The sequence below is a fragment of the Ambystoma mexicanum genome, chromosome 1p (genome assembly GCF_040938575.1).
Source record: "Ambystoma mexicanum isolate Mex_15411 chromosome 1p, UKY_AmexF1_1, whole genome shotgun sequence".
NCBI classification, from domain to species: domain Eukaryota; kingdom Metazoa; phylum Chordata; class Amphibia; order Caudata; family Ambystomatidae; genus Ambystoma; species Ambystoma mexicanum.
In genome coordinates, this window is record NC_090921.1 from 7,403,010 (window position 1) to 7,422,877 (window position 19,868).

Below are 19,868 nucleotides of genomic sequence, written 5' to 3' on the forward strand. Positions count from 1 at the left end.
GTCAGCAAGGAGGGCTTGGGCGTTGTGGCTGCTTTGAAGAGATTTGGAGGGGGTGTCACCAGGACAAGGCAGGGCTGCTCGCCCTTTCTCCTTCACATAAGTGCAAAATCCAGCTGACGTGTCTCTTCCAGGATCATTAACGTTGAATGCTTGACCAGTGCAGAATCGACAGCCTGAAAAGTATCAGAAGAATCGCTAAAAGCACGGGGATATAGTTCAGTGGTAGAGCATTTGACTGCAGATCAAGAGGTCCCTGGTTCAAATCCGGGTGTCCCCTTCTACTTTTCTTAAATTTTAATAATAAATAATTGTTTATTCACAAAGATATGTGTTCCTTTTCTAATTACACTTGGCATCAGTGAACATTTACCCTTCAAGATGCATGATCAAAAAGTGTTCTGGTTTCATCCTAGTTAACATCTTGCGGACAGCAATTATGCACTTTTTAAAGTGTCCGTTTAGTGTTTTAGCTCCACTTTTGCTGCCTGCTCCTTGAGATCAAGGAACATTTGTATTTACAGAACCCAAGGGTGCTACACACTGTCCACCCCTCATCCCCCACACCTGTAAGCAAGCGGGGCACATTCAGATTGAAATTGGCCCCCAGGAGCCCTAACAAATGTTGTCCCAGTGTTGTACGCTATCCTGCATCACCCATGGTAGCTTGTGGGATACATTGTTTGGCAATCTCCGGAGCCACGCTCACTTGGATACCCCGCCCCATACAACACCGGCCCTGTGTGCGAGCACTGAACCCGCTCTTTGTTATGCAAAGTGCCTGATTGTCAGCAAGGAGGGCTTGGGCGTTGTGGCTGCTTTGAAGAGATTTGGAGGGGGTGTCACCAGGACAAGGCAGGGCTGCTCACCCTTTCTCCTTCACATAAGTGCTAAATCCAGCTGACGTGTCTCTTCCAGGATCATTAAAGTTGAATGCTTGACCAGCGCAGAATCGTCAGCCTGAAAAGTATCAGAAGATTCCCTAAAAGCACGGGGATATAGCTCAGTGGTAGAGCATTTGACTGCAGATCAAGAGGTCCCTGGTTCAAATCCGGGTGTCCCCTTCTACTTTTCTTAAATTTTAATAATAAATAATTGTTTATTCACAAAGATATGTGTTCCTTTTCTAATTACACTTGGCATCAGTGAACATTTACCCTTCAAGATGCATGATCAAAAAGTGTTCTGGTTTCATCCTAGTTAACATATTGCTAACAGCAATTATGCACTTTTTAAAGTGTCCGTTTAGTGTTTTAGCTCCACTTTTGCTGCCTGCTCCTTGAGATCAAGGAACATTTGTATTTACAGAACCCAAGGGTGCTACATACTGTCCACCCCTCACCCCCCACACCTGTAAGCAAGCGGGGCACATTCAGATTGAAATTGGCCCCCAGGAGCCCTAACAAATGTTGTCCCGGTGTTTTATGCTATCCTGCATCCCCATGGTAGCTTGTGGGATACATTGTTTGGAAATCTCCGGAGCCACGCTCACTTGGATACCCCGACAACACCGGCCCTGTGAGCGAGCACTAAAGCTGCTCTTTGTTATGCAAAGTGCCTGATTGTCAGCAAGGAGGGCTTGGGTGTTGTGGCTTTGAAGAGATTTGGAGGGGGTGTCACCAGGACAAGGCAGGGCTGCTCGCCCTTTCTCCTTCACATAAGTGCAAAATCCAGCTGACGTGTCTCTTCCAGGATCATTAACGTTGAATGCTTGACCAGTGCAGAATCGACAGCCTGAAAAGTATCAGAAGATTCGCTAAAAGCACGGGGATATAGCTCAGTGATAGAGCATTTGACTGCAGATCAAGAGGTCCCTGGTTCAAATCCGGGTGTTCCCTTCTACTTTTCTTAAATTTTAATAATAAATAATTGTTTATTCACAAAGATATGTGTTCCTTTTCTAATTACACTTGGTATCAGTGAACATTTACCCTTCAAGATGCATGATCAAAAAGTGTTCTGGTTTCATCCTAGTTAACATATTGCTAACAGCAATTATGCACTTTTTAAAGTGTCCGTTTAGTGTTTTAGCTCCACTTTTGCTGCCTGCTCCTTGAGATCAAGGAACATTTGTATTTACAGAACCCAAGGGTGCTACACACTGTCCACCCCTCACCCCCCACACCTGTAAGCAAGCGGGGCACATTCAGATTGAAATTGGCCCCCAGGAGCCCTAACAAATGTTGTCCCGGTGTTGTATGCTATCCTGCATCCCCATGGTAGCTTGTGGGATACATTGTTTGGAAATCTCCGGAGCCACGCTCTCTTGGATACCCCGCCCCATACAACACCGGCCCTGTGAGCGAGCACTAAAGCTGCTCTTTGTTATGCAAAGTGCCTGATTGTCAGCAAGGAGGGCTTGGGTGTTGTGGCTTTGAAGAGATTTGGAGAGGGTGTCACCAGGACAAGGCAGGGCTGCTCGCCCTTTCTCCTTCACATAAGTGCAAAATCCAGCTGACGTGTCTCTTCCAGGATCATTAACGTTGAATGCTTGACCAGCGCAGAATCGACAGGCTGAAAAGTATCAGAAGATTCGCTAAAAGCACAGGGATATAGCTCAGTGGTAGAGCATTTGACTGCAGATCAAGAGGTCCCTGGTTCAAATCCGGGTGTCCCCTTCTACTTTTCTTAAATTTTAATAATAAATAATTGTTTATTCACAAAGATATGTGTTCCTTTTCTAATTACACTTGGCATCAGTGAACATTTACCCTTCAAGATGCATGATCAAAAAGTGTTCTGGTTTCATCCTAGTTAACATATTGCTAACAGCAATTATGCACTTTTTAAAGTGTCCGTTTAGTGTTTTAGCTCCACTTTTGCTGCCTGCTCCTTGAGATCAAGGAACATTTGTATTTACAGAACCCAAGGGTGCTACACACTGTCCACCCCTCATCCCCCACACCTGTAAGCAAGCGGGGCACATTCAGATTGAAATTGGCCCCCAGGAGCCCTAACAAATGTTGTCCCGGTGTTGTATGCTATCCTGCATCCCCATGGTAGCTTGTGGGATACATTGTTTGGAAATCTCCGGAGCTGCAGATCAAGAGGTCCCTGGTTCAAATCCGGGTGTCCCCTTTGACTTTTCTTAAATTTTAATAATAAATAATTGTTTATTCACAAAGATATGTGTTCCTTTTCTAATTACACATGGCATCAGTGAACATTTACCCTTCAAGATGCATGATCAAAAAGTGTTCTGGTTTCATCCTAGTTAACATATTGCGGACAGCAATTATGCACTTTTTAAAGTGTCCGTTTAGTGTTTTAGCTCCACTTTTGCTGCCTGCTCCTTGAGATCAAGGAACATTTGTATTTACAGAACCCAAGGGTGCTACACACTGTCCACCCCTCATCCCCCACACCTGTAAGCAAGCGGGGCACATTCAGATTGAAATTGGCCCCCAGGAGCCCTAACAAACGTTGTCCCAGTGTTGTACGCTATCCTGCATCAACCATGGTAGCTTGTGGGATACATTGTTTGGCAATCTCCGGAGCCACGCTCACTTGGATACCCCGCCCCATACAACACCGGCCCTGTGTGCGAGCACTGAACCCGCTCTTTGTTATGCAAAGTGCCTGATTGTCAGCAAGGAGGGCTTGGGCGTTGTGGCTGCTTTGAAGAGATTTGGAGGGGGTGTCACCAGGACAAGGCAGGGCTGCTCGCCCTTTCTCCTTCACATAAGTGCTAAATCCAGCTGACGTGTCTCTTCCAGGATCATTAACGTTGAATGCTTGACCAGCGCAGAATCGACAGCCTGAAAAGTATCAGAAGATGCCCTAAAAGCACGGGGATATAGCTCAGTGGTAGAGCATTTGACTGCAGATCAAGAGGTCCCTGGTTCAAATCCGGGTGTCCCCTTCTACTTTTCTTAAATTTTAATAATAAATAATTGTTTATTCACAAAGATATGTGTTCCTTTTCTAATTACACTTGGCATCAGTGAACATTTACCCTTCAAGATGCATGATCAAAAAGTGTTCTGGTTTCATCCTAGTTAACATATTGCTAACAGCAATTATGCACTTTTTAAAGTGTCCGTTTAGTGTTTTAGCTCCACTTTTGCTGCCTGCTCCTTGAGATCAAGGAACATTTGTATTTACAGAACCCAAGGGTGCTACACACTGTCCACCCCTCACCCCCCACACCTGTAAGCAAGCGGGGCACATTCAGATTGAAATTGGCCCCCAGGAGCCCTAACAAATGTTGTCCCGGTGTTGTATGCTATCCTGCATCCCCATGGTAGCTTGTGGGATACATTGTTTGGAAATCTCCGTTGCCACGCTCACTTGGATACCCCGCCCCATACAACACCGGCCCTGTGAGCGAGCACTAAAGCTGCTCTTTGTTATGCAAAGTGCCTGATTGTCAGCAAGGAGGGCTTGGGTGTTGTGGCTTTGAAGAGATTTGGAGGGGGTGTCACCAGGACAAGGCAGGGCTGCTCGCCCTTTCTCCTTCACATAAGTGCAAAATCCAGCTGACGTGTCTCTTCCAGGATCATTAACGTTGAATGCTTGACCAGCGCAGAATCGACAGGCTGAAAAGTATCAGAAGATTCGCTAAAAGCACGGGGATATAGCTCAGTGGTAGAGCATTTGACTGCAGATCAAGAGGTCCCTGGTTCAAATCCTGGTGTCCCCTTCTACTTTTCTTAAATTTTAATAATAAATAATTGTTTATTCACAAAGATATGTGTTCCTTTTCTAATTACACTTGGCATCAGTGAACATTTACCCTTCAAGATGCATGATCAAAAAGTGTTCTGGTTTCATCCTAGTTAACATATTGCTAACAGCAATTATGCACTTTTTAAAGTGTCCGTTTAGTGTTTTAGCTCCACTTTTGCTGCCTGCTCCTTGAGATCAAGGAACATTTGTATTTACAGAACCCAAGGGTGCTACACACTGTCCACCCCTCATCCCCCACACCTGTAAGCAAGCGGGGCACATTCAGATTGAAATTGGCCCCCAGGAGCCCTAACAAATGTTGTCCCAGTGTTGTACGCTATCCTGCATCACCCATGGTAGCTTGTGGGATACATTGTTTGGCAATCTCCGGAGCCACGCTCATTTGGATACCCCGCCCCATACAACACCAGCCCTGTGTGCGAGCACTGAACCCGCTCTTTGTTATGCAAAGTGCCTGATTGTCAGCAAGGAGGGCTTGGGCGTTGTGGCTGCTTTGAAGAGATTTGGAGGGGGTGTCACCAGGACAAGGCAGGGCTGCTCGCCCTTTCTCCTTCACATAAGTGCTAAATCCAGCTGACGTGTCTCTTCCAGGATCATTAACGTTGAATGCTTGACCAGCGCAGAATTGACAGCCTGAAAAGTATCAGAAGATGCCCTAAAGCACGGGGATATAGCTCAGTGGTAGAGCATTTGACTGCAGATCAAGAGGTCCCTGGTTCAAATCCGGGTGTCCCCTTCTACTTTTCTTAAATTTTAATAATAAATAATTGTTTATTCACAAAGATATGTGTTCCTTTTCTAATTACACTTGGCATCAGTGAACTTTTACCCTTCAAGATGCATGATCAAAAAGTGTTCTGGTTTCATCCTAGTTAACATATTGCTAACAGCAATTATGCACTTTTTAAAGTGTCCGTTTAGTGTTTTAGCTCCACTTTTGCTGCCTGCTCCTTGAGATCAAGGAACATTTGTATTTACAGAACCCAAGGGTGCTACACACTGTCCACTCCTCACCCCCCACACCTGTAAGCAAGCGGGGCACATTCAGATTGAAATTGGCCCCCAGGAGCCCTAACAAATGTTGTCCCGGTGTTGTATCCTATCCTGCAACCCCATGGTAGCTTGTGGGATACATTGTTTGGAAATCTCCGGAGCCACGCTCACTTGGATACCCCGCCCCATACAACACCGGCCCTGTGAGCGAGCACTTAAGCTGCTCTTTGTTATGCAAAGTGCCTGATTGTCAGCAAGGAGGGCTTGGGTGTTGTGGCTTTGAAGAGATTTGGAGGGGGTGTCACCAGGACAAGGCAGGGCTGCTCGCCCTTTCTCCTTCACATAAGTGCAAAATCCAGCTGACGTGTCTCTTCCAGGATCATTAACGTTGAATGCTTGACCAGCGCAGAATCGACAGGCTGAAAAGTATCAGAAGATTCGCTAAAAGCACGGGGATATAGCTCAGTGGTAGAGCATTTGACTGCAGATCAAGAGGTCCCTGGTTCAAATCCCGGTGTCCCCTTCTACTTTTCTTAAATTTTAATAATAAATAATTGTTTATTCACAAAGATATGTGTTCCTTTTCTAATTACACTTGGCATCAGTGAACATTTACCCTTCAAGATGCATGATCAAAAAGTGTTCTGGTTTCATCCTAGTTAACATATTGCTAACAGCAATTATGCACTTTTTAAAGTGTCCGTTTAGTGTTTTAGCTCCACTTTTGCTGCCTGCTCCTTGAGATCAAGGAACATTTGTATTTACAGAACCCAAGGGTGCTACACACTGTCCACCCCTCATCCCCCACACCTGTAAGCAAGCGGGGCACATTCAGATTGAAATTGGCCCCCAGGAGCCCTAACAAATGTTGTCCCGGTGTTGTATGCTATCCTGCATCCCCATGGTAGCTTGTGGGATACATTGTTTGGAAATCTCCGGAGCCACGCTCACTTGGATACCCCGCCCCATACAACACCGGCCCTGTGAGCGAGCACTAAAGCTGCTCTTTGTTATGCAAAGTGTCTGATTGTCAGCAAGGAGGGCTTGGGCGTTGTGGCTGCTTTGAAGAGATTTGGAGGGGGTGTCACCAGGACAAGGCAGGGCTGCTCGCCCTTTCTCCTTCACATAAGTGCTAAATCCAGCTGACGTGTCTCTTCCAGGATCATTAATGTTGAATGCTTGACCAGCGCAGAATCGACAGCCTGAAAAGTATCAGAAGATTCCCTAAAAGCACGGGGATATAGCTCAGTGGTAGAGCATTTGACTGCAGATCAAGAGGTCCCTGGTTCTAATCCGGGTGTCCCCTTCTACTTTTCTTAAATTTTAATAATAAATAATTGTTTATTCACAAAGATATGTGTTCCTTTTCTAATTACACTTGGCATCAGTGAACATTTACCCTTCAAGATGCATGATCAAAAAGTGTTCTGGTTTCATCCTAGTTAACATATTGCTAACAGCAATTATGCACTTTTTAAAGTGTCCGTTTAGTGTTTTAGCTCCACTTTTGCTGCCTGCTCCTTGAGATCAAGGAACATTTGTATTTACAGAACCCAAGGGTGCTACACACTGTCCACCCCTCATCCCCCACACCTGTAAGCAAGCGGGGCACATTCAGATTGAAATTGGCCCCCAGGAGCCCTAACAAATGTTGTCCCGGTGTTTTATGCTATCCTGCATCCCCATGGTAGCTTGTGGGATACATTGTTTGGAAATCTCCGGAGCCACGCTCACTTGGATACCCCGCCCCATACAACACCGGCCCTGTGAGCGAGCACTAAAGCTGCTCTTTGTTATGCAAAGTGCCTGATTGTCAGCAAGGAGGGCTTGGGTGTTGTGGCTTTGAAGAGATTTGGAGGGGGCGTCACCAGGACAAGGCAGGGCTGCTCGCCCTTTCTCCTTCACATAAGTGCAAAATCCAGCTGACGTGTCTCTTCCAGGATCATTAACGTTGAATGCTTGACCAGTGCAGAATCGGCAGCCTGAAAAGTATCAGAAGATTCGCTAAAAGCACGGGGATATAGCTCAGTGGTAGAGCATTTGACTGCAGATCAAGAGGTCCTTGGTTCAAATCCGGGTGTCCCCTTCGACTTTTCTTAAATTTTAATAATAAATAATTGTTTATTCACAAAGATATGTGTTCCTTTTCTAATTACACTTGGCATCAGTGAACATTTACGCTTCAAGATGCATGATCAAAAAGTGTTCTGGTTTCATCCTAGTTAACATCTTGCGGACAGCAATTATGCACTTTTTAAAGTGTCCGTTTAGTGTTTTAGCTCCACTTTTGCTGCCTGCTCCTTGAGATCAAGGAACATTTGTATTTACAGAACCCAAGGGTGCTACACACTGTCCACCCCTCATCCCCCACACCTGTAAGCAAGCGGGGCACATTCAGATTGAAATTGGCCCCCAGGAGCCCTAACAAATGTTGTCCCAGTGTTGTACGCTATCCTGCATCACCCATGGTAGCTTGTGGGATACATTGTTTGGCAATCTCCGGAGCCACGCTCACTTGGATACCCCGCCCCATACAACACCGGCCCTGTGTGCGAGCACTGAACCCGCTCTTTGTTATGCAAAGTGCCTGATTGTCAGCAAGGAGTGCTTGGGCGTTGTGGCTGCTTTGAAGAGATTTGGAGGGGGTGTCACCAGGACAAGGCAGGGCTGCTCGCCCTTTCTCCTTCACATAAGTGCTAAATCCAGCTGACGTGTCTCTTCCAGGATCATTAACGTTGAATGCTTGACCAGAGCAGAATCGACAGCCTGAAAAGTATCAGAAGATTCCCTAAAAGCACGGGGATATAGCTCAGTGGTAGAGCATTTGACTGCAGATCAAGAGGTCCCTGGTTCAAATCCGGGTGTCCCCTTCGACTTTTCTTAAATTTTAATAATAAATAATTGTTTATTCACAAAGATATGTGTTCCTTTTCTAATTACACTTGGCATCAGTGAACATTTACCCTTCAAGATGCATGATCAAAAAGTGTTCTGGTTTCATCCTAGTTAACATATTGCTAACAGCAATTATGCACTTTTTAAAGTGTCCGTTTAGTGTTTTAGCTCCACTTTTGCTGCCTGCTCCTTGAGATCAAGGAACATTTGTATTTACAGAACCCAAGGGTGCTACACACTGTCCACCCCTCACCCCCCACACCTGTAAGCAAGCGGGGCACATTCAGATTGAAATTGGCCCCCAGGAGCCCTAACAAATGTTGTCCCGGTGTTGTATGCTATCCTGCATCCCCATGGTAGCTTGTGGGATACATTGTTTGGAAATCTCCGGAGCCACGCTCACTTGGATACACCGCCCCATACAACACCGGCCCTGTGAGCGAGCACTAAAGCTGCTCTTTGTTATGCAAAGTGCCTGATTGTCAGCAAGGAGGGCTTGGGTGTTGTGGCTTTGAAGAGATTTGGAGGGGGTGTCACAAGGACAAGGCAGGGCTGCTCGCCCTTTCTCCTTCACATAAGTGCAAAATCCAGCTGACGTGTCTCTTCCAGGATCATTAACGTTGAATGCTTGACCAGCGCAGAATCGACAGCCTGAAAAGTATCAGAAGATTCGCTAAAAGCACGGGGATATAGCTCAGTGGTAGAGCATTTGACTGCAGATCAAGAGGTCCCTGGTTCAAATCCGGGTGTCCCCTTCGACTTTTCTTAAATTTTAATAATAAATAATTGTTTATTCACAAAGATATGTGTTCCTTTTCTAATTACACTTGGCATCAGTGAACATTTACGCTTCAAGATGCATGATCAAAAAGTGTTCTGGTTTCATCCTAGTTAACATCTTGCGGACAGCAATTATGCACTTTTTAAAGTGTCCGTTTAGTGTTTTAGCTCCACTTTTGCTGCCTGCTCCTTGAGATCAAGGAACATTTGTATTTACAGAACCCAAGGGTGCTACACACTGTCCACCCCTCATCCCCCACACCTGTAAGCAAGCGGGGCACATTCAGATTGAAATTGGCCCCCAGGAGCCCTAACAAATGTTGTCCCAGTGTTGTACGCTATCCTGCATCACCCATGGTAGCTTGTGGGATACATTGTTTGGCAATCTCCGGAGCCACGCTCACTTGGATACCCCGCCCCATACAACACCGGCCCTGTGTGCGAGCACTGAACCCGCTCTTTGTTATGCAAAGTGCCTGATTGTCAGCAAGGAGGGCTTGGGCGTTGTGGCTGCTTTGAAGAGATTTGGAGGGGGTGTCACCAGGACAAGGCAGGGCTGCTCGCCCTTTCTCCTTCACATAAGTGCAAAATCCAGCTGACGTGTCTCTTCCAGGATCATTAACGTTGAATGCTTGACCAGTGCAGAATCGACAGCCTGAAAAGTATCAGAAGATTCGCTAAAAGCACGGGGATATAGCTCAGTGGTAGAGCATTTGACTGCAGATCAAGAGGTCCCTGGTTCAAATCCCGGTGTCCCCTTCTACTTTTCTTAAATTTTAATAATAAATAATTGTTTATTCACAAAGATATGTGTTCCTTTTCTAATTACACTTGGCATCAGTGAACATTTACCCTTCAAGATGCATGATCAAAAAGTGTTCTGGTTTCATCCTAGTTAACATCTTGCGGACAGCAATTATGCACTTTTTAAAGTGTCCGTTTAGTGTTTTAGCTCCACTTTTGCTGCCTGCTCCTTGAGATCAAGGAACATTTGTATTTACAGAACCCAAGGGTGCTACACACTGTCCACCCCTCATCCCCCACACCTGTAAGCAAGCGGGGCACATTCAGATTGAAATTGGCCCCCAGGAGCCCTAACAAACGTTGTCCCAGTGTTGTACGCTATCCTGCATCAACCATGGTAGCTTGTGGGATACATTGTTTGGCAATCTCCGGAGCCACGCTCACTTGGATACACCGCCCCATACAACACCGGCCCTGTGTGCGAGCACTGAACCCGCTCTTTGTTATGCAAAGTGCCTGATTGTCAGCAAGGAGGGCTTGGGCGTTGTGGCTGCTTTGAAGAGATTTGGAGGGGGTGTCACCAGGACAAGGCAGGGCTGCTCACCCTTTCTCCTTCACATAAGTGCTAAATCCAGCTGACGTGTCTCTTCCAGGATCATTAAAGTTGAATGCTTGACCAGCGCAGAATCGTCAGCCTGAAAAGTATCAGAAGATTCCCTAAAAGCACGGGGATATAGCTCAGTGGTAGAGCATTTGACTGCAGATCAAGAGGTCCCTGGTTCAAATCCGGGTGTCCCCTTCTACTTTTCTTAAATTTTAATAATAAATAATTGTTTATTCACAAAGATATGTGTTCCTTTTCTAATTACACTTGGCATCAGTGAACATTTACCCTTCAAGATGCATGATCAAAAAGTGTTCTGGTTTCATCCTAGTTAACATATTGCTAACAGCAATTATGCACTTTTTAAAGTGTCCGTTTAGTGTTTTAGCTCCACTTTTGCTGCCTGCTCCTTGAGATCAAGGAACATTTGTATTTACAGAACCCAAGGGTGCTACATACTGTCCACCCCTCACCCCCCACACCTGTAAGCAAGCGGGGCACATTCAGATTGAAATTGGCCCCCAGGAGCCCTAACAAATGTTGTCCCGGTGTTTTATGCTATCCTGCATCCCCATGGTAGCTTGTGGGATACATTGTTTGGAAATCTCCGGAGCCACGCTCACTTGGATACCCCGACAACACCGGCCCTGTGAGCGAGCACTAAAGCTGCTCTTTGTTATGCAAAGTGCCTGATTGTCAGCAAGGAGGGCTTGGGTGTTGTGGCTTTGAAGAGATTTGGAGGGGGTGTCACCAGGACAAGGCAGGGCTGCTCGCCCTTTCTCCTTCACATAAGTGCAAAATCCAGCTGACGTGTCTCTTCCAGGATCATTAACGTTGAATGCTTGACCAGCGCAGAATCGACAGGCTGAAAAGTATCAGAAGATTCGCTAAAAGCACAGGGATATAGCTCAGTGGTAGAGCATTTGACTGCAGATCAAGAGGTCCCTGGTTCAAATCCGGGTGTCCCCTTCTACTTTTCTTAAATTTTAATAATAAATAATTGTTTATTCACAAAGATATGTGTTCCTTTTCTAATTACACTTGGCATCAGTGAACATTTACCCTTCAAGATGCATGATCAAAAAGTGTTCTGGTTTCATCCTAGTTAACATAATGATCTTCCAGGATCATTAACGTTGAATGCTTGACCAGCGCAGAATCGACAGGCTGAAAAGTATCAGAAGATTCGCTAAAAGCACAGGGATATAGCTCAGTGGTAGAGCATTTGACTGCAGATCAAGAGGTCCCTGGTTCAAATCCGGGTGTCCCCTTCTACTTTTCTTAAATTTTAATAATAAATAATTGTTTATTCACAAAGATATGTGTTCCTTTTCTAATTACACTTGGCATCAGTGAACATTTACCCTTCAAGATGCATGATCAAAAAGTGTTCTGGTTTCATCCTAGTTAACATATTGCTAACAGCAATTATGCACTTTTTAAAGTGTCCGTTTAGTGTTTTAGCTCCACTTTTGCTGCCTGCTCCTTGAGATCAAGGAACATTTGTATTTACAGAACCCAAGGGTGCTACACACTGTCCACCCCTCATCCCCCACACCTGTAAGCAAGCGGGGCACATTCAGATTGAAATTGGCATCCAGGAGCCCTAACAAATGTTGTCCCGGTGTTGTATGCTATCCTGCATCCCCATGGTAGCTTGTGGGATACATTGTTTGGAAATCTCCGGAGCTGCAGATCAAGAGGTCCCTGGTTCAAATCCGGGTGTCCCCTTTGACTTTTCTTAAATTTTAATAATAAATAATTGTTTATTCACAAAGATATGTGTTCCTTTTCTAATTACACTTGGCATCAGTGAACATTTACCCTTCAAGATGCATGATCAAAAAGTGTTCTGGTTTCATCCTAGTTAACATATTGCGGACAGCAATTATGCACTTTTTAAAGTGTCCGTTTAGTGTTTTAGCTCCACTTTTGCTGCCTGCTCCTTGAGATCAAGGAACATTTGTATTTACAGAACCCAAGGGTGCTACACACTGTCCACCCCTCATCCCCCACACCTGTAAGCAAGCGGGGCACATTCAGATTGAAATTGGCCCCCAGGAGCCCTAACAAACGTTGTCCCAGTGTTGTACGCTATCCTGCATCAACCATGGTAGCTTGTGGGATACATTGTTTGGCAATCTCCGGAGCCACGCTCACTTGGATACACCGCCCCATACAACACCGGCCCTGTGTGCGAGCACTGAACCCGCTCTTTGTTATGCAAAGTGCCTGATTGTCAGCAAGGAGGGCTTGGGCGTTGTGGCTGCTTTGAAGAGATTTGGAGGGGGTGTCACCAGGACAAGGCAGGGCTGCTCGCCCTTTCTCCTTCACATAAGTGCTAAATCCAGCTGACGTGTCTCTTCCAGGATCATTAACGTTGAATGCTTGACCAGCGCAGAATCGACAGCCTGAAAAGTATCAGAAGATGCCCTAAAAGCACGGGGATATAGCTCAGTGGTAGAGCATTTGACTGCAGATCAAGAGGTCCCTGGTTCAAATCCGGGTGTCCCCTTCTACTTTTCTTAAATTTTAATAATAAATAATTGTTTATTCACAAAGATATGTGTTCCTTTTCTAATTACACTTGGCATCAGTGAACATTTACCCTTCAAGATGCATGATCAAAAAGTGTTCTGGTTTCATCCTAGTTAACATATTGCTAACAGCAATTATGCACTTTTTAAAGTGTCCGTTTAGTGTTTTAGCTCCACTTTTGCTGCCTGCTCCTTGAGATCAAGGAACATTTGTATTTACAGAACCCAAGGGTGCTACACACTGTCCACCCCTCACCCCCCACACCTGTAAGCAAGCGGGGCACATTCAGATTGAAATTGGCCCCCAGGAGCCCTAACAAATGTTGTCCCGGTGTTGTATGCTATCCTGCATCCCCATGGTAGCTTGTGGGATACATTGTTTGGAAATCTCCGGAGCCACGCTCACTTGGATACCCCGCCCCATACAACACCGGCCCTGTGAGCGAGCACTAAAGCTGCTCTTTGTTATGCAAAGTGCCTGATTGTCAGCAAGGAGGGCTTGGGTGTTGTGGCTTTGAAGAGATTTGGAGGGGGTGTCACCAGGACAAGGCAGGGCTGCTCGCCCTTTCTCCTTCACATAAGTGCAAAATCCAGCTGACGTGTCTCTTCCAGGATCATTAACGTTGAATGCTTGACCAGCGCAGAATCGACAGGCTGAAAAGTATCAGAAGATTCGCTAAAAGCACGGGGATATAGCTCAGTGGTAGAGCATTTGACTGCAGATCAAGAGGTCCCTGGTTCAAATCCTGGTGTCCCCTTCTACTTTTCTTAAATTTTAATAATAAATAATTGTTTATTCACAAAGATATGTGTTCCTTTTCTAATTACACTTGGCATCAGTGAACATTTACCCTTGAAGATGCATGATCAAAAAGTGTTCTGGTTTCATCCTAGTTAACATATTGCTAACAGCAATTATGCACTTTTTAAAGTGTCCGTTTAGTGTTTTAGCTCCACTTTTGCTGCCTGCTCCTTGAGATCAAGGAACATTTGTATTTACAGAACCCAAGGGTGCTACACACTGTCCACCCCTCATCCCCCACACCTGTAAGCAAGCGGGGCACATTCAGATTGAAATTGGCCCCCAGGAGCCCTAACAAATGTTGTCCCAGTGTTGTACGCTATCCTGCATCTCCCATGGTAGCTTGTGGGATACATTGTTTGGCAATCTCCGGAGCCACGCTCATTTGGATACCCCGCCCCATACAACACCAGCCCTGTGTGCGAGCACTGAACCCGCTCTTTGTTATGCAAAGTGCCTGATTGTCAGCAAGGAGGGCTTGGGCGTTGTGGCTGCTTTGAAGAGATTTGGAGGGGGTGTCACCAGGACAAGGCAGGGCTGCTCGCCCTTTCTCCTTCACATAAGTGCTAAATCCAGCTGACGTGTCTCTTCCAGGATCATTAACGTTGAATGCTTGACCAGCGCAGAATTGACAGCCTGAAAAGTATCAGAAGATGCCCTAAAAGCACGGGGATATAGCTCAGTGGTAGAGCATTTGACTGCAGATCAAGAGGTCCCTGGTTCAAATCCGGGTGTCCCCTTCTACTTTTCTTAAATTTTAATAATAAATAATTGTTTATTCACAAAGATATGTGTTCCTTTTCTAATTACACTTGGCATCAGTGAACATTTACCCTTCAAGATGCATGATCAAAAAGTGTTCTGGTTTCATCCTAGTTAACATATTGCTAACAGCAATTATGCACTTTTTAAAGTGTCCGTTTAGTGTTTTAGCTCCACTTTTGCTGCCTGCTCCTTGAGATCAAGGAACATTTGTATTTACAGAACCCAAGGGTGCTACACACTGTCCACTCCTCACCCCCCACACCTGTAAGCAAGCGGGGCACATTCAGATTGAAATTGGCCCCCAGGAGCCCTAACAAATGTTGTCCCGGTGTTGTATGCTATCCTGCAACCCCATGGTAGCTTGTGGGATACATTGTTTGGAAATCTCCGGAGCCACGCTCACTTGGATACCCCGCCCCATACAACACCGGCCCTGTGAGCGAGCACTTAAGCTGCTCTTTGTTATGCAAAGTGCCTGATTGTCAGCAAGGAGGGCTTGGGTGTTGTGGCTTTGAAGAGATTTGGAGGGGGTGTCACCAGGACAAGGCAGGGCTGCTCGCCCTTTCTCCTTCACATAAGTGCAAAATCCAGCTGACGTGTCTCTTCCAGGATCATTAACGTTGAATGCTTGACCAGCGCAGAATCGACAGGCTGAAAAGTATCAGAAGATTCGCTAAAAGCACGGGGATATAGCTCAGTGGTAGAGCATTTGACTGCAGATCAAGAGGTCCCTGGTTCAAATCCCGGTGTCCCCTTCTACTTTTCTTAAATTTTAATAATAAATAATTGTTTATTCACAAAGATATGTGTTCCTTTTCTAAATACACTTGGCATCAGTGAACATTTACCCTTCAAGATGCATGATCAAAAAGTGTTCTGGTTTCATCCTAGTTAACATATTGCTAACAGCAATTATGCACTTTTTAAAGTGTCCGTTTAGTGTTTTAGCTCCACTTTTGCTGCCTGCTCCTTGAGATCAAGGAACATTTGTATTTACAGAACCCAAGGGTACTACACACTGTCCACCCCTCATCCCCCACACCTGTAAGCAAGCGGGGCACATTCAGATTGAAATTGGCCCCCAGGAGCCCTAACAAATGTTGTCCCAGTGTTGTACGCTATCCTGCATCACCCATGGTAGCTTGTGGGATACACTGTTTGGCAATCTCCGGAGCCACGCTCACTTGGATACCCCGCCCCATACAACACCGTCCCTGTGTGCGAGCACTGAACCCGCTCTTTGTTATGCAAAGTGCCTGATTGTCAGCAAGGAGGGCTTGGGCGTTGTGGCTGCTTTGAAGAGATTTGGAGGGGGTGTCACCAGGACAAGGCAGGGCTGCTCGCCCTTTCTCCTTCACATAAGTGCTAAATCCAGCTGACGTGTCGCTTCCAGGATCATTAACGTTGAATGCTTGACCAGCGCAGAATCGACAGCCTGAAAAGTATCAGAAGATTCCCTAAAAGCACGGGGATATAGCTCAGTGGTAGAGCATTTGACTGCAGATCAAGAGGTCCCTGGTTCAAATCCGGGTGTCCCCTTCGACTTTTCTTAAATTTTAATAATAAATAATTGTTTATTCACAAAGATATGTGTTCCTTTTCTAATTACACTTGGCATCAGTGAACATTTACGCTTCAAGATGCATGATCAAAAAGTGTTCTGGTTTCATCCTAGTTAACATCTTGCGGACAGCAATTATGCACTTTTTAAAGTGTCCGTTTAGTGTTTTAGCTCCACTTTTGCTGCCTGCTCCTTGAGATCAAGGAACATTTGTATTTACAGAACCCAAGGGTGCTACACACTGTCCACCCCTCACCCCCCACACCTGTAAGCAAGCGGGGCACATTCAGATTGAAATTGGCCCCCAGGAGCCCTAACAAATGTTGTCCCGGTGTTTTATGCTATCCTGCATCCCCATGGTAGCTTGTGGGATACATTGTTTGGAAATCTCCGGAGCCACGCTCACTTGGATACCCCGCCCCATACAACACCGGCCCTGTGAGCGAGCACTAAAGCTGCTCTTTGATATGCAAAGTGCCTGATTGTCAGCAAGGAGGGCTTGGGTGTTGTGGCTTTGAAGAGATTTGGAGGGGGTGTCACCAGGACAAGGCAGGGCTGCTCGCCCTTTCTCCTTCACATAAGTGCAAAATCCAGCTGACGTGTCTCTTCCAGGATCATTAACGTTGAATGCTTGACCAGTGCAGAATCGGCAGCCTGAAAAGTATCAGAAGATCAGCTAAAAGCACGGGGATATAGCTCAGTGGTAGAGCATTTGACTGCAGATCAAGAGGTCCCTGGTTCAAATGCGGGTGTCCCCTTCGACTTTTCTTAAATTTTAATAATAAATAATTGTTTATTCACAAAGATATGTGTTCCTTTTCTAATTACACTTGGCATCAGTGAACATTTACGCTTCAAGATGCATGATCAAAAAGTGTTCCGGTTTCATCCTAGTTAACATCTTGCGGACAGCAATTATGCACTTTTTAAAGTGTCCGTTTAGTGTTTTAGCTCCACTTTTGCTGCCTGCTCCTTGAGATCAAGGAACATTTGTATTTACAGAACCCAAGGGGTCTACACACTGTCCACCCCTCATCCCCCACACCTGTAAGCAAGCGGGGCACATTCAGATTGAAATTGGCCCCCAGGAGCCCTAACAAATGTTGTCCCAGTGTTGTACGCTATCCTGCATCACCCATGGTAGCTTGTGGGATACATTGTTTGGCAATCTCCGGAGCCACGCTCACTTGGATACCCCGCCCCATACAACACCGGCCCTGTGAGCGAGCACTAAAGCTGCTCTTTGTTATGCAAAGTGCCTGATTGTCAGCAAGGAGGGCTTGGGTGTTGTGGCTTTGAAGAGATTTGGAGGGGGTGTCACCAGGACAAGGCAGGGCTGCTCGCCCTTTCTCCTTCACATAAGTGCAAAATCCAGCTGACGTGTCTCTTCCAGGATCATTAACGTTGAATGCTTGACCAGTGCAGAATCGACAGCCTGAAAAGTATCAGAAGATTCGCTAAAAGCACGGGGATATAGCTCAGTGGTAGAGCATTTGACTGCAGATCAAGCGGTCCCTGGTTCAAATCCGGGTGTCCCCTTCAACTTTTCTTAAATTTTAATAATAAATAATTGTTTATTCACAAAGATATGTGTTCCTTTTCTAATTACACTTGGCATCAGTGAACATTTACGCTTCAAGATGCATAATCAAAAAGTGTTCTGGTTTCATCCTAGTTAACATCTTGCGGACAGCAATTATGCACTTTTTAAAGTGTCTGTTTAGTGTTTTAGCTCCACTTTTGCTGCCTGCTCCTTGAGATCAAGGAACATTTGTATTTACAGAACCCAAGGGTGCTACACACTGTCCACCCCTCATCCCCCACACCTGTAAGCAAGCGGGGCACATTCAGATTGAAATTGGCCCCCAGGAGCCCTAACAAATGTTGTCCCAGTGTTGTACGCTATCCTGCATCACCCATGGTAGCTTGTGGGATACACTGTTTGGCAATCTCCGGAGCCACGCTCACTTGAATACCCCGCCCCATACAACACCGGCCCTGTGTGCGAGCACTGAACCCGCTCTTTGTTATGCAAAGTGCCTGATTGTCAGCAAGGAGGGCTTGGGCGTTGTGGCTGCTTTGAAGAGATTTGGAGGGGGTGTCACCAGGACAAGGCAGGGCTGCTCGCCCTTTCTCCTTCACATAAGTGCTAAATCCAGCTGACGTGTCTCTTCCAGGATCATTAACGTTGAATGCTTGACCAGCGCAGAATCGTCAGCCTGAAAAGTATCAGAAGATTCCCTAAAAGCACGGGGATATAGCTCAGTGGTAGAGCATTTGACTGCAGATCAAGAGGTCCCTGGTTCAAATCCGGGTGTCCCCTTCGACTTTTCTTAAATTTTAATAATAAATAATTGTTTATTCACAAAGATATGTGTTCCTTTTCTAATTACACTTGGCATCAGTGAACATTTACGCTTCAAGATGCATGATCAAAAAGTGTTCTGGTTTCATCCTAGTTAACATCTTGCGGACAGCAATTATGCACTTTTTAAAGTGTCCGTTTAGTGTTTTAGCTCCACTTTTGCTGCCTGCTCCTTGAGATCAAGGAACATTTGTATTTACAGAACCCAAGGGTGCTACACACTGTCCACCCCTCACCCCCCACACCTGTAAGCAAGCGGGGCACATTCAGATTGAAATTGGCCCCCAGGAGCCCTAACAAATGTTGTCCCGGTGTTTTATGCTATCCTGCATCCCCATGGTAGCTTGTGGGATACATTGTTTGGAAATCTCCGGAGCCACGCTCACTTGGATACCCCGCCCCATACAACACCGGCCCTGTGAGCGAGCACTAAAGCTGCTCTTTGTTATGCAAAGTGCCTGATTGTCTGCAAGGAGGGCTTGGGTGTTGTGGCTTTGAAGAGATTTGGAGGGGGTGTCACCAGGACAAGGCAGGGCTGCTCGCCCTTTCTCCTTCACATAAGTGCAAAATCCAGCTGACGTGTCTCTTCCAGGATCATTAACGTTGAATGCTTGACCAGTGCAGAATCGACAGCCTGAAAAGTATCAGAAGATTAGCTAAAAGCACGGGGATATAGCTCAGTGGTAGAGCATTTGACTGCAGATCAAGAAGTCCCTGGTTCAAATCCGGGTGTCCCCTTCGACTTTTCTTAAATTTTAATAATAAATAATTGTTTATTCACAAAGATATGTGTTCCTTTTCTAATTACACTTGGCATCAGTGAACATTTACGCTTCAAGATGCATGATCAAAAAGTGTTCCGGTTTCATCCTAGTTAACATCTTGCGGACAGCAATTATGCACTTTTTAAAGTGTCCGTTTAGTGTTTTAGCTCCACTTTTGCTGCCTGCTCCTTGAGATCAAGGAACATTTGTATTTACAGAACCCAAGGGTGCTACACACTGTCCACCCCTCATCCCCCACACCTGTAAGCAAGCGGGGCACATTCAGATTGAAATTGGCCCCCAGGAGCCCTAACAAATGTTGTCCCAGTGTTGTACGCTATCCTGCATCACCCATGGTAGCTTGTGGGATAC

General features: G+C 45.8%; 25 non-coding genes across 25 annotated transcripts; all 25 read left to right on the top strand.

Annotated features, from left to right (window-relative positions):
- Positions 1-205: 205 nt before the first annotated feature.
- TRNAC-GCA (transfer RNA cysteine (anticodon GCA)) lies at positions 206-277 on the top strand. Its single transcript has one exon. It is a non-coding gene; the product is annotated as a tRNA-Cys (tRNA).
- A 712-nt stretch (positions 278-989) lies between these two features.
- TRNAC-GCA (transfer RNA cysteine (anticodon GCA)) lies at positions 990-1,061 on the top strand. Its single transcript has one exon. It is a non-coding gene; the product is annotated as a tRNA-Cys (tRNA).
- A 702-nt stretch (positions 1,062-1,763) lies between these two features.
- On the top strand, positions 1,764-1,835 carry TRNAC-GCA (transfer RNA cysteine (anticodon GCA)). The gene has a single exon. It is a non-coding gene; the product is annotated as a tRNA-Cys (tRNA).
- Positions 1,836-2,543: 708 nt separating this feature from the next.
- On the top strand, positions 2,544-2,615 carry TRNAC-GCA (transfer RNA cysteine (anticodon GCA)). Its single transcript has one exon. It is a non-coding gene; the product is annotated as a tRNA-Cys (tRNA).
- A 1,172-nt stretch (positions 2,616-3,787) lies between these two features.
- TRNAC-GCA (transfer RNA cysteine (anticodon GCA)) lies at positions 3,788-3,859 on the top strand. The gene has a single exon. It is a non-coding gene; the product is annotated as a tRNA-Cys (tRNA).
- A 708-nt stretch (positions 3,860-4,567) lies between these two features.
- On the top strand, positions 4,568-4,639 carry TRNAC-GCA (transfer RNA cysteine (anticodon GCA)). The gene has a single exon. It is a non-coding gene; the product is annotated as a tRNA-Cys (tRNA).
- Positions 4,640-5,350: 711 nt separating this feature from the next.
- On the top strand, positions 5,351-5,422 carry TRNAC-GCA (transfer RNA cysteine (anticodon GCA)). The gene has a single exon. It is a non-coding gene; the product is annotated as a tRNA-Cys (tRNA).
- A 708-nt stretch (positions 5,423-6,130) lies between these two features.
- TRNAC-GCA (transfer RNA cysteine (anticodon GCA)) lies at positions 6,131-6,202 on the top strand. Its single transcript has one exon. It is a non-coding gene; the product is annotated as a tRNA-Cys (tRNA).
- A 711-nt stretch (positions 6,203-6,913) lies between these two features.
- On the top strand, positions 6,914-6,985 carry TRNAC-GCA (transfer RNA cysteine (anticodon GCA)). The gene has a single exon. It is a non-coding gene; the product is annotated as a tRNA-Cys (tRNA).
- A 708-nt stretch (positions 6,986-7,693) lies between these two features.
- Positions 7,694-7,765, top strand: TRNAC-GCA (transfer RNA cysteine (anticodon GCA)). Its single transcript has one exon. It is a non-coding gene; the product is annotated as a tRNA-Cys (tRNA).
- Positions 7,766-8,477: 712 nt separating this feature from the next.
- TRNAC-GCA (transfer RNA cysteine (anticodon GCA)) lies at positions 8,478-8,549 on the top strand. Its single transcript has one exon. It is a non-coding gene; the product is annotated as a tRNA-Cys (tRNA).
- Positions 8,550-9,257: 708 nt separating this feature from the next.
- TRNAC-GCA (transfer RNA cysteine (anticodon GCA)) lies at positions 9,258-9,329 on the top strand. The gene has a single exon. It is a non-coding gene; the product is annotated as a tRNA-Cys (tRNA).
- Positions 9,330-10,041: 712 nt separating this feature from the next.
- TRNAC-GCA (transfer RNA cysteine (anticodon GCA)) lies at positions 10,042-10,113 on the top strand. The gene has a single exon. It is a non-coding gene; the product is annotated as a tRNA-Cys (tRNA).
- Positions 10,114-10,825: 712 nt separating this feature from the next.
- TRNAC-GCA (transfer RNA cysteine (anticodon GCA)) lies at positions 10,826-10,897 on the top strand. Its single transcript has one exon. It is a non-coding gene; the product is annotated as a tRNA-Cys (tRNA).
- Positions 10,898-11,599: 702 nt separating this feature from the next.
- TRNAC-GCA (transfer RNA cysteine (anticodon GCA)) lies at positions 11,600-11,671 on the top strand. The gene has a single exon. It is a non-coding gene; the product is annotated as a tRNA-Cys (tRNA).
- A 230-nt stretch (positions 11,672-11,901) lies between these two features.
- On the top strand, positions 11,902-11,973 carry TRNAC-GCA (transfer RNA cysteine (anticodon GCA)). The gene has a single exon. It is a non-coding gene; the product is annotated as a tRNA-Cys (tRNA).
- A 1,172-nt stretch (positions 11,974-13,145) lies between these two features.
- TRNAC-GCA (transfer RNA cysteine (anticodon GCA)) lies at positions 13,146-13,217 on the top strand. The gene has a single exon. It is a non-coding gene; the product is annotated as a tRNA-Cys (tRNA).
- A 708-nt stretch (positions 13,218-13,925) lies between these two features.
- On the top strand, positions 13,926-13,997 carry TRNAC-GCA (transfer RNA cysteine (anticodon GCA)). Its single transcript has one exon. It is a non-coding gene; the product is annotated as a tRNA-Cys (tRNA).
- A 712-nt stretch (positions 13,998-14,709) lies between these two features.
- On the top strand, positions 14,710-14,781 carry TRNAC-GCA (transfer RNA cysteine (anticodon GCA)). Its single transcript has one exon. It is a non-coding gene; the product is annotated as a tRNA-Cys (tRNA).
- A 708-nt stretch (positions 14,782-15,489) lies between these two features.
- TRNAC-GCA (transfer RNA cysteine (anticodon GCA)) lies at positions 15,490-15,561 on the top strand. Its single transcript has one exon. It is a non-coding gene; the product is annotated as a tRNA-Cys (tRNA).
- A 712-nt stretch (positions 15,562-16,273) lies between these two features.
- Positions 16,274-16,345, top strand: TRNAC-GCA (transfer RNA cysteine (anticodon GCA)). The gene has a single exon. It is a non-coding gene; the product is annotated as a tRNA-Cys (tRNA).
- A 708-nt stretch (positions 16,346-17,053) lies between these two features.
- TRNAC-GCA (transfer RNA cysteine (anticodon GCA)) lies at positions 17,054-17,125 on the top strand. The gene has a single exon. It is a non-coding gene; the product is annotated as a tRNA-Cys (tRNA).
- A 709-nt stretch (positions 17,126-17,834) lies between these two features.
- Positions 17,835-17,906, top strand: TRNAC-GCA (transfer RNA cysteine (anticodon GCA)). Its single transcript has one exon. It is a non-coding gene; the product is annotated as a tRNA-Cys (tRNA).
- A 712-nt stretch (positions 17,907-18,618) lies between these two features.
- On the top strand, positions 18,619-18,690 carry TRNAC-GCA (transfer RNA cysteine (anticodon GCA)). The gene has a single exon. It is a non-coding gene; the product is annotated as a tRNA-Cys (tRNA).
- A 708-nt stretch (positions 18,691-19,398) lies between these two features.
- TRNAC-GCA (transfer RNA cysteine (anticodon GCA)) lies at positions 19,399-19,470 on the top strand. The gene has a single exon. It is a non-coding gene; the product is annotated as a tRNA-Cys (tRNA).
- Positions 19,471-19,868: the final 398 nt, after the last annotated feature.